Source organism: Cygnus olor, chromosome 1, assembly GCF_009769625.2.
Source record: "Cygnus olor isolate bCygOlo1 chromosome 1, bCygOlo1.pri.v2, whole genome shotgun sequence".
Classification (NCBI taxonomy): Eukaryota; Metazoa; Chordata; class Aves; order Anseriformes; family Anatidae; genus Cygnus; species Cygnus olor.
In genome coordinates, this window is record NC_049169.1 from 123,350,445 (window position 1) to 123,362,887 (window position 12,443).

Consider the following 12,443-nt stretch of genomic DNA (forward strand, 5'->3'; position numbering starts at 1 on the left):
ATACTGGTCACAAATTCCCCTATTTTATGAAACAGATACTCCCTTTGAGTTATGAATTCAGGACTAATACAAAGCCAACAGCCTATCCCGCACATGTCAAGATACTGTCATTCAGGTGACTGCTGGCCTCTTGACTCCTTGACTTCTAGAAACTTTGAACCAGTTCATTTGGTAATGCACAAAAGAACTCAGATAGAAAAACATATGTAGGTCTGAACTAGACATGCAGGCAAGACTTTGTGCAGTACGTCTTGGTCGAGTATTGTAATTTCCAGTTCAGGGCTCTTGAATGCCATGAGTACATGTGGTTAAATACCCCCTAACAGTATAAATAAACAAATAAAAGTAATATTAAGGGTCATGAAAAATGACATTATGGCTGTATTTTTCAATATTAAAACCCATGATTTCATTAATAAAAGATGTGTATGTGCATGTATATTTCTATTTATATATATGCATGGATAGTGCATGCATCAGTATTAGTCAAAAGACATCAAAATAAATACAGATTAAAGCTAAAAGATTCATTTTGATAGGAGGCAATTAAGATGGCTGGCAAGCCTTATTTACACATTTCCTGTGTTTTTATATATTTAAAGAAACATCAAAGGCTTTTAACAAGAAAATTATATTCTCACAGCCATAAAGTATACTCTTTTGATTACATTACAGTGGCTGTACAACTTCTTTGCTTGCTGACAATGGGTTTTGCTATGTTAATTAAATAAGTAATGTGTCTGTGATCTTTATTCATTAAAATTAATGCAATAATATCTATGCTGTAGGCTTATATTGCACTCGATCTGGCAAGCCGAATGAAATGGCTTCACTGGAGTTACCCTAAGCTTATTCTTGATGTAACACAGAGCTCTGACAGGGGTTTCTGTGAGAAATCGGTTTACCCTTGCATCTCTTGATATTATTCCCTGTCAGCAGCTTGAATGTCTTTGAAGGAGATGAACATGCCCCATATTAGCTGACGCTACAAAGCGCGAGTCACCACTTGTAAGGCACGGGGCAAGAAACAGTGGGGCCCGCGTGTGATGGAGGATGTGCAGCAGCATCACTGCCAAGATCTGTAGTCCAGCCAGGTGCGAAAGCTGTTGACTGGAAAAAGCCCAAATGGTGGCACTGAGTACAGCTTGTCCTTTCTGGTAACAGGGCTTAAACCAAATGGTAGAGATTTTCTGTGTGAAAGCGGAGATCTGCCAGCCTCTGGGATTATCTCCCAGAGAAACGGGAACTGCTGTGCTCCAGCTTTCCCTTCTGAAAAGCTGATCTTCACAAACACTGTACCATGAGTGTACAACAGGTGACAATCCTTCACCGACAGTCAAACACACTGTATGAAATGCAAGAAACTTGCTGCAATGGTTTTAAGATTGCCTAGTCCAATTCACTGTATACGGCCACCAAAAGCAGTGTTTTCAGCAACTCCCTGGGCACTGGATGAAAATTTCCTGAATAGGAGAAATCAGCAGAAAGACATACGATTATTAATATTATTGTCCTGTTAACTAGGTAGGATACTGCTGAAACACGGGAAAAAGGAAAAACACAAAATACTTTTGACTTATCAATATATCCATATTTTATATAAAATCAGTTCAGGCAAGGTGGAAAAAGAAGATGAATAATGATGTAACCTTAAATTAAAAAGACCAATTACTATTTAGGAAACAGGCAGATGACCAGACATCTCTAGTAGTATGACTCAGAGCACTATTTTTATATTTGTATTATTTAGCATCTAAAGACCATAGCTGAGAGTCCTTTTCTGCTAAGAACTCACATTAAGTACTCAGAAATTATCTTATCTTCCATGATCAATTTTCTACAGAAAAAAAAAAAAAAGTTTTCATTACATTTTTTACATGTAAATTGCCATCTTTTTATTCAATATAACCCTCCCAAAATGGGTTTAACCATTTAACCAACATGGATTTTTTTTGGAGGAGAGTAAATACTTTCCATGATTTTCAAGGACTGGCAGAAAACTGAATTTCTCCTGGGGTGTAGGGAAGAAAATGACATTAACTTTTCCTCTAACACTACTCCATATATATTAAAATAGAAATCTTGTATTATAAAGAGATTAAACAGTTAAAAAGACAAAAAGGCAGGTATTTTTATCTTCCAGAATTTAGAGACAGGAAACCGAGGCATGGGCAGATTTAGTAGCTTCTTAGAGAGAAGAAATATTTGCAGATGAAATGGGACTGATTTCAGGCTTTAGAGGTCCAAAGTCTTCAAGTGAATTTTGTTAAAGAGCAACAGTCCTGGAAAATTCATATTGTAAAGCAGTAACTGAAATTAAATATCATTCACCTATAATTGTATTTATATGTGTCTTATGTTGAAGTATTTACAATTCATTGCTAAGGACTTGTTTCTTTCTTCCTATAGAGAACACTCAGTAAGGGAAAAAGTTTATAGTCACACCACAGACCCTACAGTTAGCTTCCTGCTCTAAGTCACCTCTGGAGGTAAATATCCCTTCAAGAACTGTAGAGGGGGACTCAAGTTTTGTGAGCTTTTGTGAAAACTCACCTTTGCTACCTAACCTAATTATTTCTACTATTTTCACACCAAACCTGCAAAACTAATTTTAGGATGCCCAAGAAATAAAGGCCATACATGACATTAACTATTATGGAAGTCTTAAGCACTAAGTACTATTACAAACAGATGCAAGCCAGACAAAACACTAATTAGGGAAGGTCCCTTGTAAACGAACAGCCAGCAATAGATATATGGTGTCTGTCCATTGAGCCATGTGATTGCTCTTTAATAGAATATAGTTTATAAAGCACTAAGGAGGCAATAGGAAAGAGGATATATTAATCTAACCAAAGATTAAAACATATTGATATTGTGATTAATCTGCATTATTTTTAGGACAAACTAGCCTAGGCTATATACTAATACCGCATATATATTTAGTGATTAATACTGCATATATACTTAATGATTATTTTTAAAGGGTTTTATGATTTTTTCCCATCAAAGTAATTGAAAGCATCAGAGATCAGAGATAACCTAACAATCTTTCAAGAATACAGACATTCATTTCTACAAAGAAACAAAATATGAAGGTTGTATATTTTTTAATGATGGGAATTGATGACACTGATGATAAATGTCAATGATGTTTATGGATTTCTGTTAAAGTTTACATGATTTTCTTTTTGTAATCAATGTTAACCCATTGAAGATAAGAAATAGCATGAGTTTTCTCACATAAAATAACAAAAATTAGGAAATTGAATGATAAAGCTTTGAAAGACTCTTGGAGATTGATCCAAACCTACTGAATGCAGTAGATATCTTTCCATTTCCTTCAATGGGTTTTGGATTAAGACCTTAGTATTGAGGACTCAAAAGAGACGAATTAGATTGTCCAGTAAGCATTAATAAAACCTACATTAAGCAGTACTCTAATTGCCAGATTTGTAAACTGATTTGTAAACAGATTTGTAAAAGGTAGTGAAGAATACTGGTTACAGGATCACAATTACAGTTCATCTAGTTAACGGACGCCAATAACAAATCCTTTGGAAGAATCACCCTTTAGAAATCTCAGATGTATGCATCCCTTGATTGCACTGTAACTGGAAGTCAGCAGGTGGTCCTTTGGTACACAAGCTGATAGTCTTCTTATTCAACTATCTGTTAGGCTGTTAACCTTTTTATCTATTACGATGTAAAATTTATTTTTATTTTTTTCTTATTCCTGGACTTACTTGACCTATTCTATCCTACTAGACCTTTTTCTTTGCTGTATCCTTACCAATAAGAACCAAAGGATTTGAATGAGCTAAAGGAAGGAGTAAAGGAGAGCTTTCCTTTACTCATTTTAGATTTGTCACAATTAAATTTTATTGGTCATCAGGGAAACAATATGTAAGAGAATCCAAAATATTTTTCAATAGCCTTCAGTATTCCCTACTGCATCCCCTGTTCTCCCATATAATTTCTTGCTCATTTTTTTTTTCTAAATAATAAGAATCTTTCATCTCTTTCTTCAGATAGGAATCTTTTCATGTAGAGGTCTTTCCTTTTTCCTGTCATTCTCTTTCTTCTTTCCTTAATAGCTTGCTGGATCAGGAATGACCAAAAGCAGACACATTATTCATACTCAATATGAGAGTCATCAGTGGTGAAGCAAGTGTTACACAAGAAATGCTAAACAATGTTTTGCATTCATTTTATAATATACGTTTCAGCTTTCTTCTGCTGTGCACTGGGCAAATACTTCGATTGAGCTTTTCCATAATAATAGGCAAGAGATTTGCGATAGTAGCTGCTGCTCTGTTGGAAACATATGGGAAACATTCAGATTTTACCTTCCAAAGTGTTACCACATATTTTTCTAAAATTACAGATGACACCATATAACCCTGACTGGTGATCTTTGATAGTCCTTTTAAAGTATATTTCAGTATGGGTATTCCAAAATAAATCTGTATTATCTTCAAGTAAGCTGTATTTATTTACAGATCATTACAAAATATATTAATATTAAAAAAAACAAACAAACAAAAAAAACACTTTGAAAACATCTACCATCTCATATTATGTTTGAATCATGTTATGTTTTCTACATTTAGCATTAGAAATAACTGGAATATTTTCTCTTGATTGCTGCATATGTATGTGAGTAAAAGCATATATATGTAGAGGCAGGCATATGCAATGTACATAAATACATGCACAAATGCCAAGTATGATATATATGCAGAGAAAGGGAGAGACTGCCACTCAGTGAACCTGATTTAATATTGGTGTTAGCACACTGACTTCAGCCATGGAACCCCACAAATAACATCTAATAGAAAGTTGACAGCCAAACCTTCTCTGCTTTGTTAGAGGAGATGAGATGTTGAGTAAAATAAACTCTATGTGTAGTAAATATGCAGATCTTATTGACAGATTGATACACAGACATCTCCCTTACACACACAACTTGCAGAAAAGGAAATGTCATGTATTTCCAGTTATGTCATTTTAAGACGAGCAAAGGTGAAACTTTGGGGGGGGGCGGGGGGGGGGAAGGGGGTTGGGGGGTGGAGTTTAAACTTGGGAGAAGACAGCCATAAAGCATTGAAGAGAAGTTGAGGATACAGGAATCCAAGGTGCTATACAGTGACAGCTGTGCTCTGCTCCCATCCTGAAATTCTGTGCACCGAACTGTAATCTGACAGACACAGGGCTAAAACTGTTGCCAGGGATCAGTGCCACACGAAAGCATCCGGGCCAAACACATCCCTCTTCTGACATAGTGGCTCCATCCCAAGGTTTTCATCACACTGAGAGATCTTGGTGTAGAAATTATCCTTGAGGCATACGATCCACTGAGCTCAGAGTCAAATCCAGCAGAAGAGCACTACCAAATACATGTAGGCATGGACAAATGTAAATGTGGGCCCCTTACACCATTCAGGCACAGTAATTCAGGGTCTGAGGCAATTGGTCTGGGAATCCAAACAGGTCGCTAGCATTTAAACTCACTCCTAGCATCACCTGGAGAAGCTTTTCCATGTGTGTTATAATGATGTACGTTACTATGACTTCATTTTCCTTGAAACAGTCTAAACTTTTGGCTGGGGCTCAGTTTGCTGAAATTGCTACTGACTGTTCAAGCACACATTATCAAGAGGAACTTAATAGGTGAAAGAGAGATATTGAGGTTTTACACAGCAGTTGCACTATCATTGTAAGAGGAATCCTTACAAAAGCATTGTGATTTTTGTTGGTTTTTTTTTTTTTTTTTTTGGAGGGAGATTCCAATGATTTATGCTTTGTCAGAGGAAAATGGGTTTCATGTAAAATGCCTGCCTTTTCTAAAATACCCAATGGGAAACATTCTTTCTCTCATGTTCCTACCCACTTATTATTTTATGGAGAAGAACCTCAGTATACCTCAAGTGAGAGATCAGGGTCTTGCTGTGCAACTAAAAACGGGCTTGTAGATGTAAAGATGATGGTCCTTGCTCTGAAGACAGTAAGCATGTTGAGAAAAAAATAGAGCAGTAGAGTTAGGAACTGGAATAACTTGGAATGTCTCAGTCTTACTAGTGAAGAACACAGAAAAGTAATATATAAATATACCCAATCTCTTGAAAAATGGGAACTACATCACCAATGACTATATACTTAAACACTTTCTCAACCCTTGTTTTAACCCGTTTTGCTAGTCTTCATCTTCTTCCTCTTTTATAATGTACCATTCATTGAGGCTAAATGAAGGTCCTAGAGCACAATGGACCAGGGAACAGAAAAACTTCCTGATGCCTCTGGCCATCCAGTTATCAAGTATTACTACCCCTTGTTTGCCTGCTAGCTGTATAGACTGTATAGGTCTTCTTGTTGCATGAATTAGGTTTCTGTGTTTCTTTTTAGAAGCTAAGCTGAGCACTTCCTAAACTACACCCAAAACTAAAAATAAAATCTATCACATTGGCAGAAATCTGAATTTTTCATTTTCTCCTTTTCTCCCTTTACATCCCTAATCATAATCTACATGGGGAATTACTTAAGTTGATGCTATGACCGTGGAAGGACTATTACATGCCTGTGTACTGTTCTTATAAACATGAAATTTCTAAGCACAGGAGACAGTAAAACTGATGTCCTTGATTCATTTGTTCAGACCTAGTTATTGAGGCATAAATAGCATGCTATATAACACCATTAAATGGCCCAGAACTACCTATAATGCACAGGTACTCTGAGACCCAGAAAAACAAGAGTACCCACCGTTAAAACAGGTAGCCAGATCTTCTTGGTCTTATACAGCTCTTACAAATAACACAGAATTTTCCCCTTTTGCAATAGGACAGAGTTCCATACGCAAATCCCTTAGGGGAACAGGCAAAGTATGAATATTATAATTAATAAATCACAACCTTTCATCTTCATTCTTTTCCCCTCCTTCCCCTCAAAAGAGCTTTCTTCCAAATGTGAATTAATTTTAAGCTATCACAAGTAAAATTCATTGTTGCATTTGAGCTGTTTTTCTTTTAAGAATATAAAAACAAAATAACAGTATATGAAAAATAATAGGTTAAATGATCCTTGCTGAGTCACTGTGGTCCATCATATCATATTTAATTACAATTTAAAATAAAACAAGCATACACTTGAACTGATAGAACATAATGGCTGCTTTGGTGCTGCTGTATATGTGCATGTAAGGACTTAAAGAAACATGCGGATTACTGACCTGACAGGCCATAGCCATAATCCAAAACAGCCATTATGGTCTCTACTGTACATTCTTCTTATTTCATGGAGCCTTGACACAACGGATGGCAACAAGATAGAGGTTTATAATAGAAATGCTGATACAACCTTATCTATAGCTGTACAAATGGTGACGCTATAATTAAACTTTACAATTTGAGCACCGCTAGATAAGTTGCTAGTTTTTAATCATATTAATCAGAGCTGGGATGTTTCAATTGCCATATATTATCATGCAGCATGCACTATAAAAACAAGAAGATTCCCAGCTGCTAAAGATCATAGCTGTTATGAAACATAAAAGTATATCCTAACACTTCTCTGTAAGTGCAAAAAATACAGAATGAGAACCTCAGTCAGTTACCCATTTTTTGTTTTGTTTTCCAAAACATGGATTTGACATAATGGCCACAGAAAGTATTCTGAATACATTACAAGAATATCACTGAATAGGAAAAAAAATGCTTCATTAAGATCTGCTGTGTGCTTCAATTTTTCCTGTCAGCAGTAAAACAAGTCTACTGTCTTCGGTGACAGCAGCAGTCAGAAGCCTGCTCTTTCAGAGGGAGGCACTGAGATTATTCTCCATGTGCTGCTGAAAGCTGACTTCCCAGAGCTACCAAGGAGTAGGTGACCAAACCCTCGTTGCTTCAGTGGTCTGAGATTTGGAGTCCGGGAAAGTTTTATGTAAATATTTCTCTTCATCTGTCCGAGTGATTTACAGTTTTATTTCAGCAAGGAAAGTTTCCTCTTAAAGAAGCAATATTGGCTGCAAAAGGAATGGATATTGCATTGGAGCTGAAACCTATTTTTACTGAGTGGTTGTTGCTAACTACAGCAATGAAATTAAACTATAAATAAAGCTTGGTTGTTTATCATTCTGTACTAACCTAAATTTGCAAATCCTTGCAGCCAGCATGCCAGTTTACATGTATCCAATGATATATTCCCACACTGTTAATGCCTACTCTTTTGCAGAATGGGTTTTATAATACTTTCTCTGGACAGTATTGCTCTCCTTAAGATAGGTAGCACAGGTATGCAGCTTGTGTGTCACAAGAAGTGTGTGTCAGGAATTAAAGGGAAAGAATGTGCCTGTAATCATGTGTGACAGAGCAGAGTGTGCCATGGACATTTCTGAAAATTACAAGAGCTGTAGCAATGCATAGGAGTTGCCATAGTGTTATTCTGACCCCTGAAGGATGGAAACAGCGTTAACTTCATAGCCATTTTTTTCCAATTTACTCACTATACTCCATGAATGTCAAACTCCAAACTACATTAGCTGGATTTATTAGTGTTTGCCCAGACTTATCCTCAAGAAATATGAAAATAATCATGAACTAATGCTAAAGCAACTTTAAAATACTGATGTTTTCAGGGAAGCAGAGGAAAAAAAATATTTTTCAGGACGGTGCCATGTTGAAAATACTGAGATAGTGCATTAAATGTGATAAAGAGTAGGTATGAAGAGATCATGTTTATCAAGAGATGTAAAAGCCACTCTGCCCTAGCCTCTTTGAAAGTGTAAAGGTGTTTAGTGAAATTCTGTTAGAATGAATCCAGAGTGAAGTGGGGTAGGACATAGGCCAGAGATGATAAGATCACTCATTTCAGCTGTTAATATTTCAGCAGGCTTACACTTTTCAGAAAATGCATCCATGGGCCTTCAGAAAATGCATCCATGGGGCTTCAGCAGTGCTTTTGCAAGCTTATCTGCCTTCAAGGAGTCTTATGGTTTTTGTTTGTTTGTTTGTTTTTTGTTTGTTTGTTTGTTTTGTTTGTTTCCCAGAACAGATGAAAATAGTGATTTATGACTCTAAAGTGGGTATTAGAATAAAGGCTACCCGGATCCTGCTCTCTTTGCAGACAATTCAGGAAGAAGGTCCACCCAAGTTGAACCTACGGAACTCCTGGCACACCTTTGTCTTCACCTACTTGCTTCTTAGATGCTCGCAACGTCTTAACAGGCTACCGTTCCCTCAGCTTTAACGCCAGGTCCTCCCTTTAGGTCCTTCTGCGAACGTAACAGGTCGATTAAGCCGCTGTATCTGGCAAGACTTGGGTTTTTTTGTTGTTTTGGTTGAGTGGGGTGGGGAGAAAAAACCCGTCCCCGTCTCGGCCTCGCGGACGGGACGAGGGGTCAGCGGCGCTCCCCTCGGACGCAGACGAGGGAGGGAGGGGGATCTGCCTAAATTTCGGTCGCCTTCCTGCCCCATTCTGCTTCCGCCTCGCACCGCAGGCCCGGGGTGCCGGTGACCTTGCCGGCTCTGCCCTTGCGGGGGCTTTTCGGGAGCCCCCTCATAGGGAGCGGGCGGCTCCCCCCGAGCTCCCCGTCCCGGGCAAGCCGGCAGCATCACGCCGGTGCTGGAGGCGGCTGGCAAGAGGCGAGCCCCTGCCGGCGCCGAGCGGGGATCTCCCCTCCTCTGCCCGGGTCCCCGCTGCCAGCGTGACAAAGTTGAGCCAGGTGATCGATGCGCCGTGTGAGCACCTCGTTACACGATCGGCGACTGATGCCACTGATGTAATCAAGTTACATAATCGCCGTCTTTTTTTTTTTTTTTTTTCGCAAATACATCAATCTTCCTACAGAAAGATCTGCATATCTTCTGCCATCCATTATGCATGAAGCCACCAGCAGCACAGAAGGGTATATATTTTCGCATACACTACAGAACTTTAGCATTGCGGTGCCTTGCACTGTACAACGTCATCACTATCGATTCCCTCAACCTTCCCACATTCCCTCTATCAGAATTGATTTTGCAGAGAAAGATTAGCAAGGTGCATTGCTTGGATCCCTTTAAATCTCTAAAGGCTGAAGTGCTTCCCCTATGTTCTTAACAAGACGGTTTTTTCTCTCCTTTCCCTTTCTCGCTTCACACCACAACTAACAGAGGAATTAATTCACACACAGCCCTCAGCCAAATGAATATATGTATGAAATACCGAAGATAGGATCTCTGTTTGCAAATCTTCAACTCCCATGCACGTGGTCTGAGGTTCCAGCAGGTAAGTTATTGGGTGTAAAAAAATATTTATAGGAGCAGGTGGATGAGAGATTTCTAGGCTAGCAACATTTATGATATTTTTCTTCTGTCAGAAAGGGATTTTTTTTTCCTTACCGTCTCTCAGTTTATAATTTCCTCGCAGGATTTGCAGGAACAGTTGTAATCCCAAATCACCAGAGGCATTTAACCCCTTTAGTACCAGGACACCGTGTCAAGATTAATAAGGACTGCCACCTTAAAGTTTAACAACTTGAAAAACGGGATTTGTCTACCTCCATTGCAGCTCTGAAATGCAGCAGAATGCTGCACAGAGTTGGAAACATTTGTTTTAGTCGGCAGATGGGATCCGGTCTAATATTTAACAGATTCCATCACGGAAAGCTTCTTTACTATCGCATGCCCTTCTCAACCAAAATAATTAAGGGGGGGGAGGGGGGGGGGTGGAGGGGAGGGTGTCAAAGAAAAAGAGAAAGAGGAGAAATTAAAGCCTCATTGCCCGGCACGCTGTCACGGTACTCTCCCAAATCCAGAGGGTGAAAAGAACGTGTTTTTTTTTTTTTTCTGATTTCTGATTTCTCGCAAGAAGCACCCGCCGGAATACCTACTGCAGTTATTTCACTCAAGTGCTAGCAGCAGCCGGATCCCCTCGCACCGGGGCAATGCAGCAAGCACCCAAGTACCCACCTCAATCACCCGCCACCAAGTTTAGCCACGCCGGAGCTCCCGCCCGGATAAAATGACCTTACCCGCGGGAGTCTTCCGAAATATCCCTCCGGTGCGATCCGTCCAGCGAGGCGAGCGCCGCTCACTACCACCACCACCACCGCCACACTGCGCACTCGGCCGGAGGAGCCCCGCGTTCACTCCCGGGGCTGCTGCTGCGCTGGGCGCGAGTGTCGGGGACGCGACGCCCATCCATCCGCCGCGGCCGCAGGTAATTCCATACGGACTTCGGCGGCGCCCCCCCCCCGCCCCCCCAAGTCGCCCCTTCCTTCCTAGTTCAGAAAGTGCCCGCACCGCCGGCGGGAGGTACCATCCAGGTGCGGCGGCGGGGGGGAGAAGGGGCAGGGGGGCGGCCGGCCTGGGGCCCCCCCACGGGCTGCTCCACGTCCAGCGCCGCCGCCGCCGAGGGCCGGATCCGGGCTGCCGGGCACAAGTATCCGGAGAGCGGCGGTCCGGAGGGGTTTCCTGGTGCCGTGCCGAGGGGGGATGCCGGGGGAGGATGCTTCCCGGGTCCTAGCACCCTCGCCGCCGCGCTGAAAGGGGGGCGGGGGTGATGTTGGAGGGAAAAAAAAAAAAAAAAAAAAAAAAAAAAAAAAAAAAAAAAAGGAAAATCTCCAAAGGGAAAGGAAGAAAGGAGAAAAAAAAATCGGTTGTCCGCTTGCCCCGAATGATGCGAATCCCCAGTGGAAATGACAACTGATCAGCAAAGAACAGGAGGTCTTGATTGAAAACCACAATCCACCCAAAATATCCTAAGGAGCAAAGGAAGAGAAGGATAGAGGCGAGAGAAACTGCAATGCATAAATGATTCCAGTGTTTCTACAAGACCGGCTCATTTGATTGAATGCATTCTCCGCTTTGCTGCGAGTCATAAAGAAGATACTGTTACTGCCACCCCATGGATGCTTCGGTACTCGCCGCCGCCGGCTTTGCAAGCATGACTTTGGGAGGCTGATTTTTTTTTTTTTTTAATTTATTTATTTATTTATTTATTTATTTATTTATTTTATTGAAAGCGGGGAGGAGAGGTGGGGGAGGGCGCTTCGCGGGGATCCACCAGAAACTCCCCGGCAGCGGGGATCTCTCCCGGCGCCGCCCGCCGCACCCCCGCAGCGCCGGGGCGCGCTGCGCTTTCCCAGGGACTAGGCGAGTGCCCGGGCAGCGGGGCACGGCTTCGCCTCTGCCCCCCACCCCTCCCGCTCCCGAAGCCGTGTTGTTTCAGAAGAGATGATACATTATCTATTCTTGGATTTTTATAAAGCAAACTGTGGGCCTCGCTGTTGCCATGGGATCTTCTTTGTGCGAACTCTCTGAACTGTGTGGGAACAGTTTTATTTCCTTCTCTTCAGATTATTATTTTTTTTTCTTTTCCCCTTCTTCCCCGCTGTAACTCTTCTGAAGATATGCATCAAAATGTAACTGCGTTGTTGCCAATTAAGATTAACAGCAGCTGCAAGGTGC

At 40.8% G+C, this 12,443-nt stretch overlaps 1 protein-coding gene across 1 annotated transcript in view; it reads right to left on the reverse strand.

Moving 5' to 3' along the window:
* The window catches only part of IL1RAPL1 (interleukin 1 receptor accessory protein like 1), a 786,863-nt gene extending 774,935 nt beyond the window's left edge, over nt 1-11,928 (reverse strand). Inside the window, exon 1 of the mRNA XM_040531287.1 lies at nt 11,006-11,928. The gene's annotated coding sequence lies outside the window, so the exon portion shown is untranslated. The remainder of the gene's footprint in view (nt 1-11,005) is intronic.
* Nucleotides 11,929-12,443: the final 515 nt, after the last annotated feature.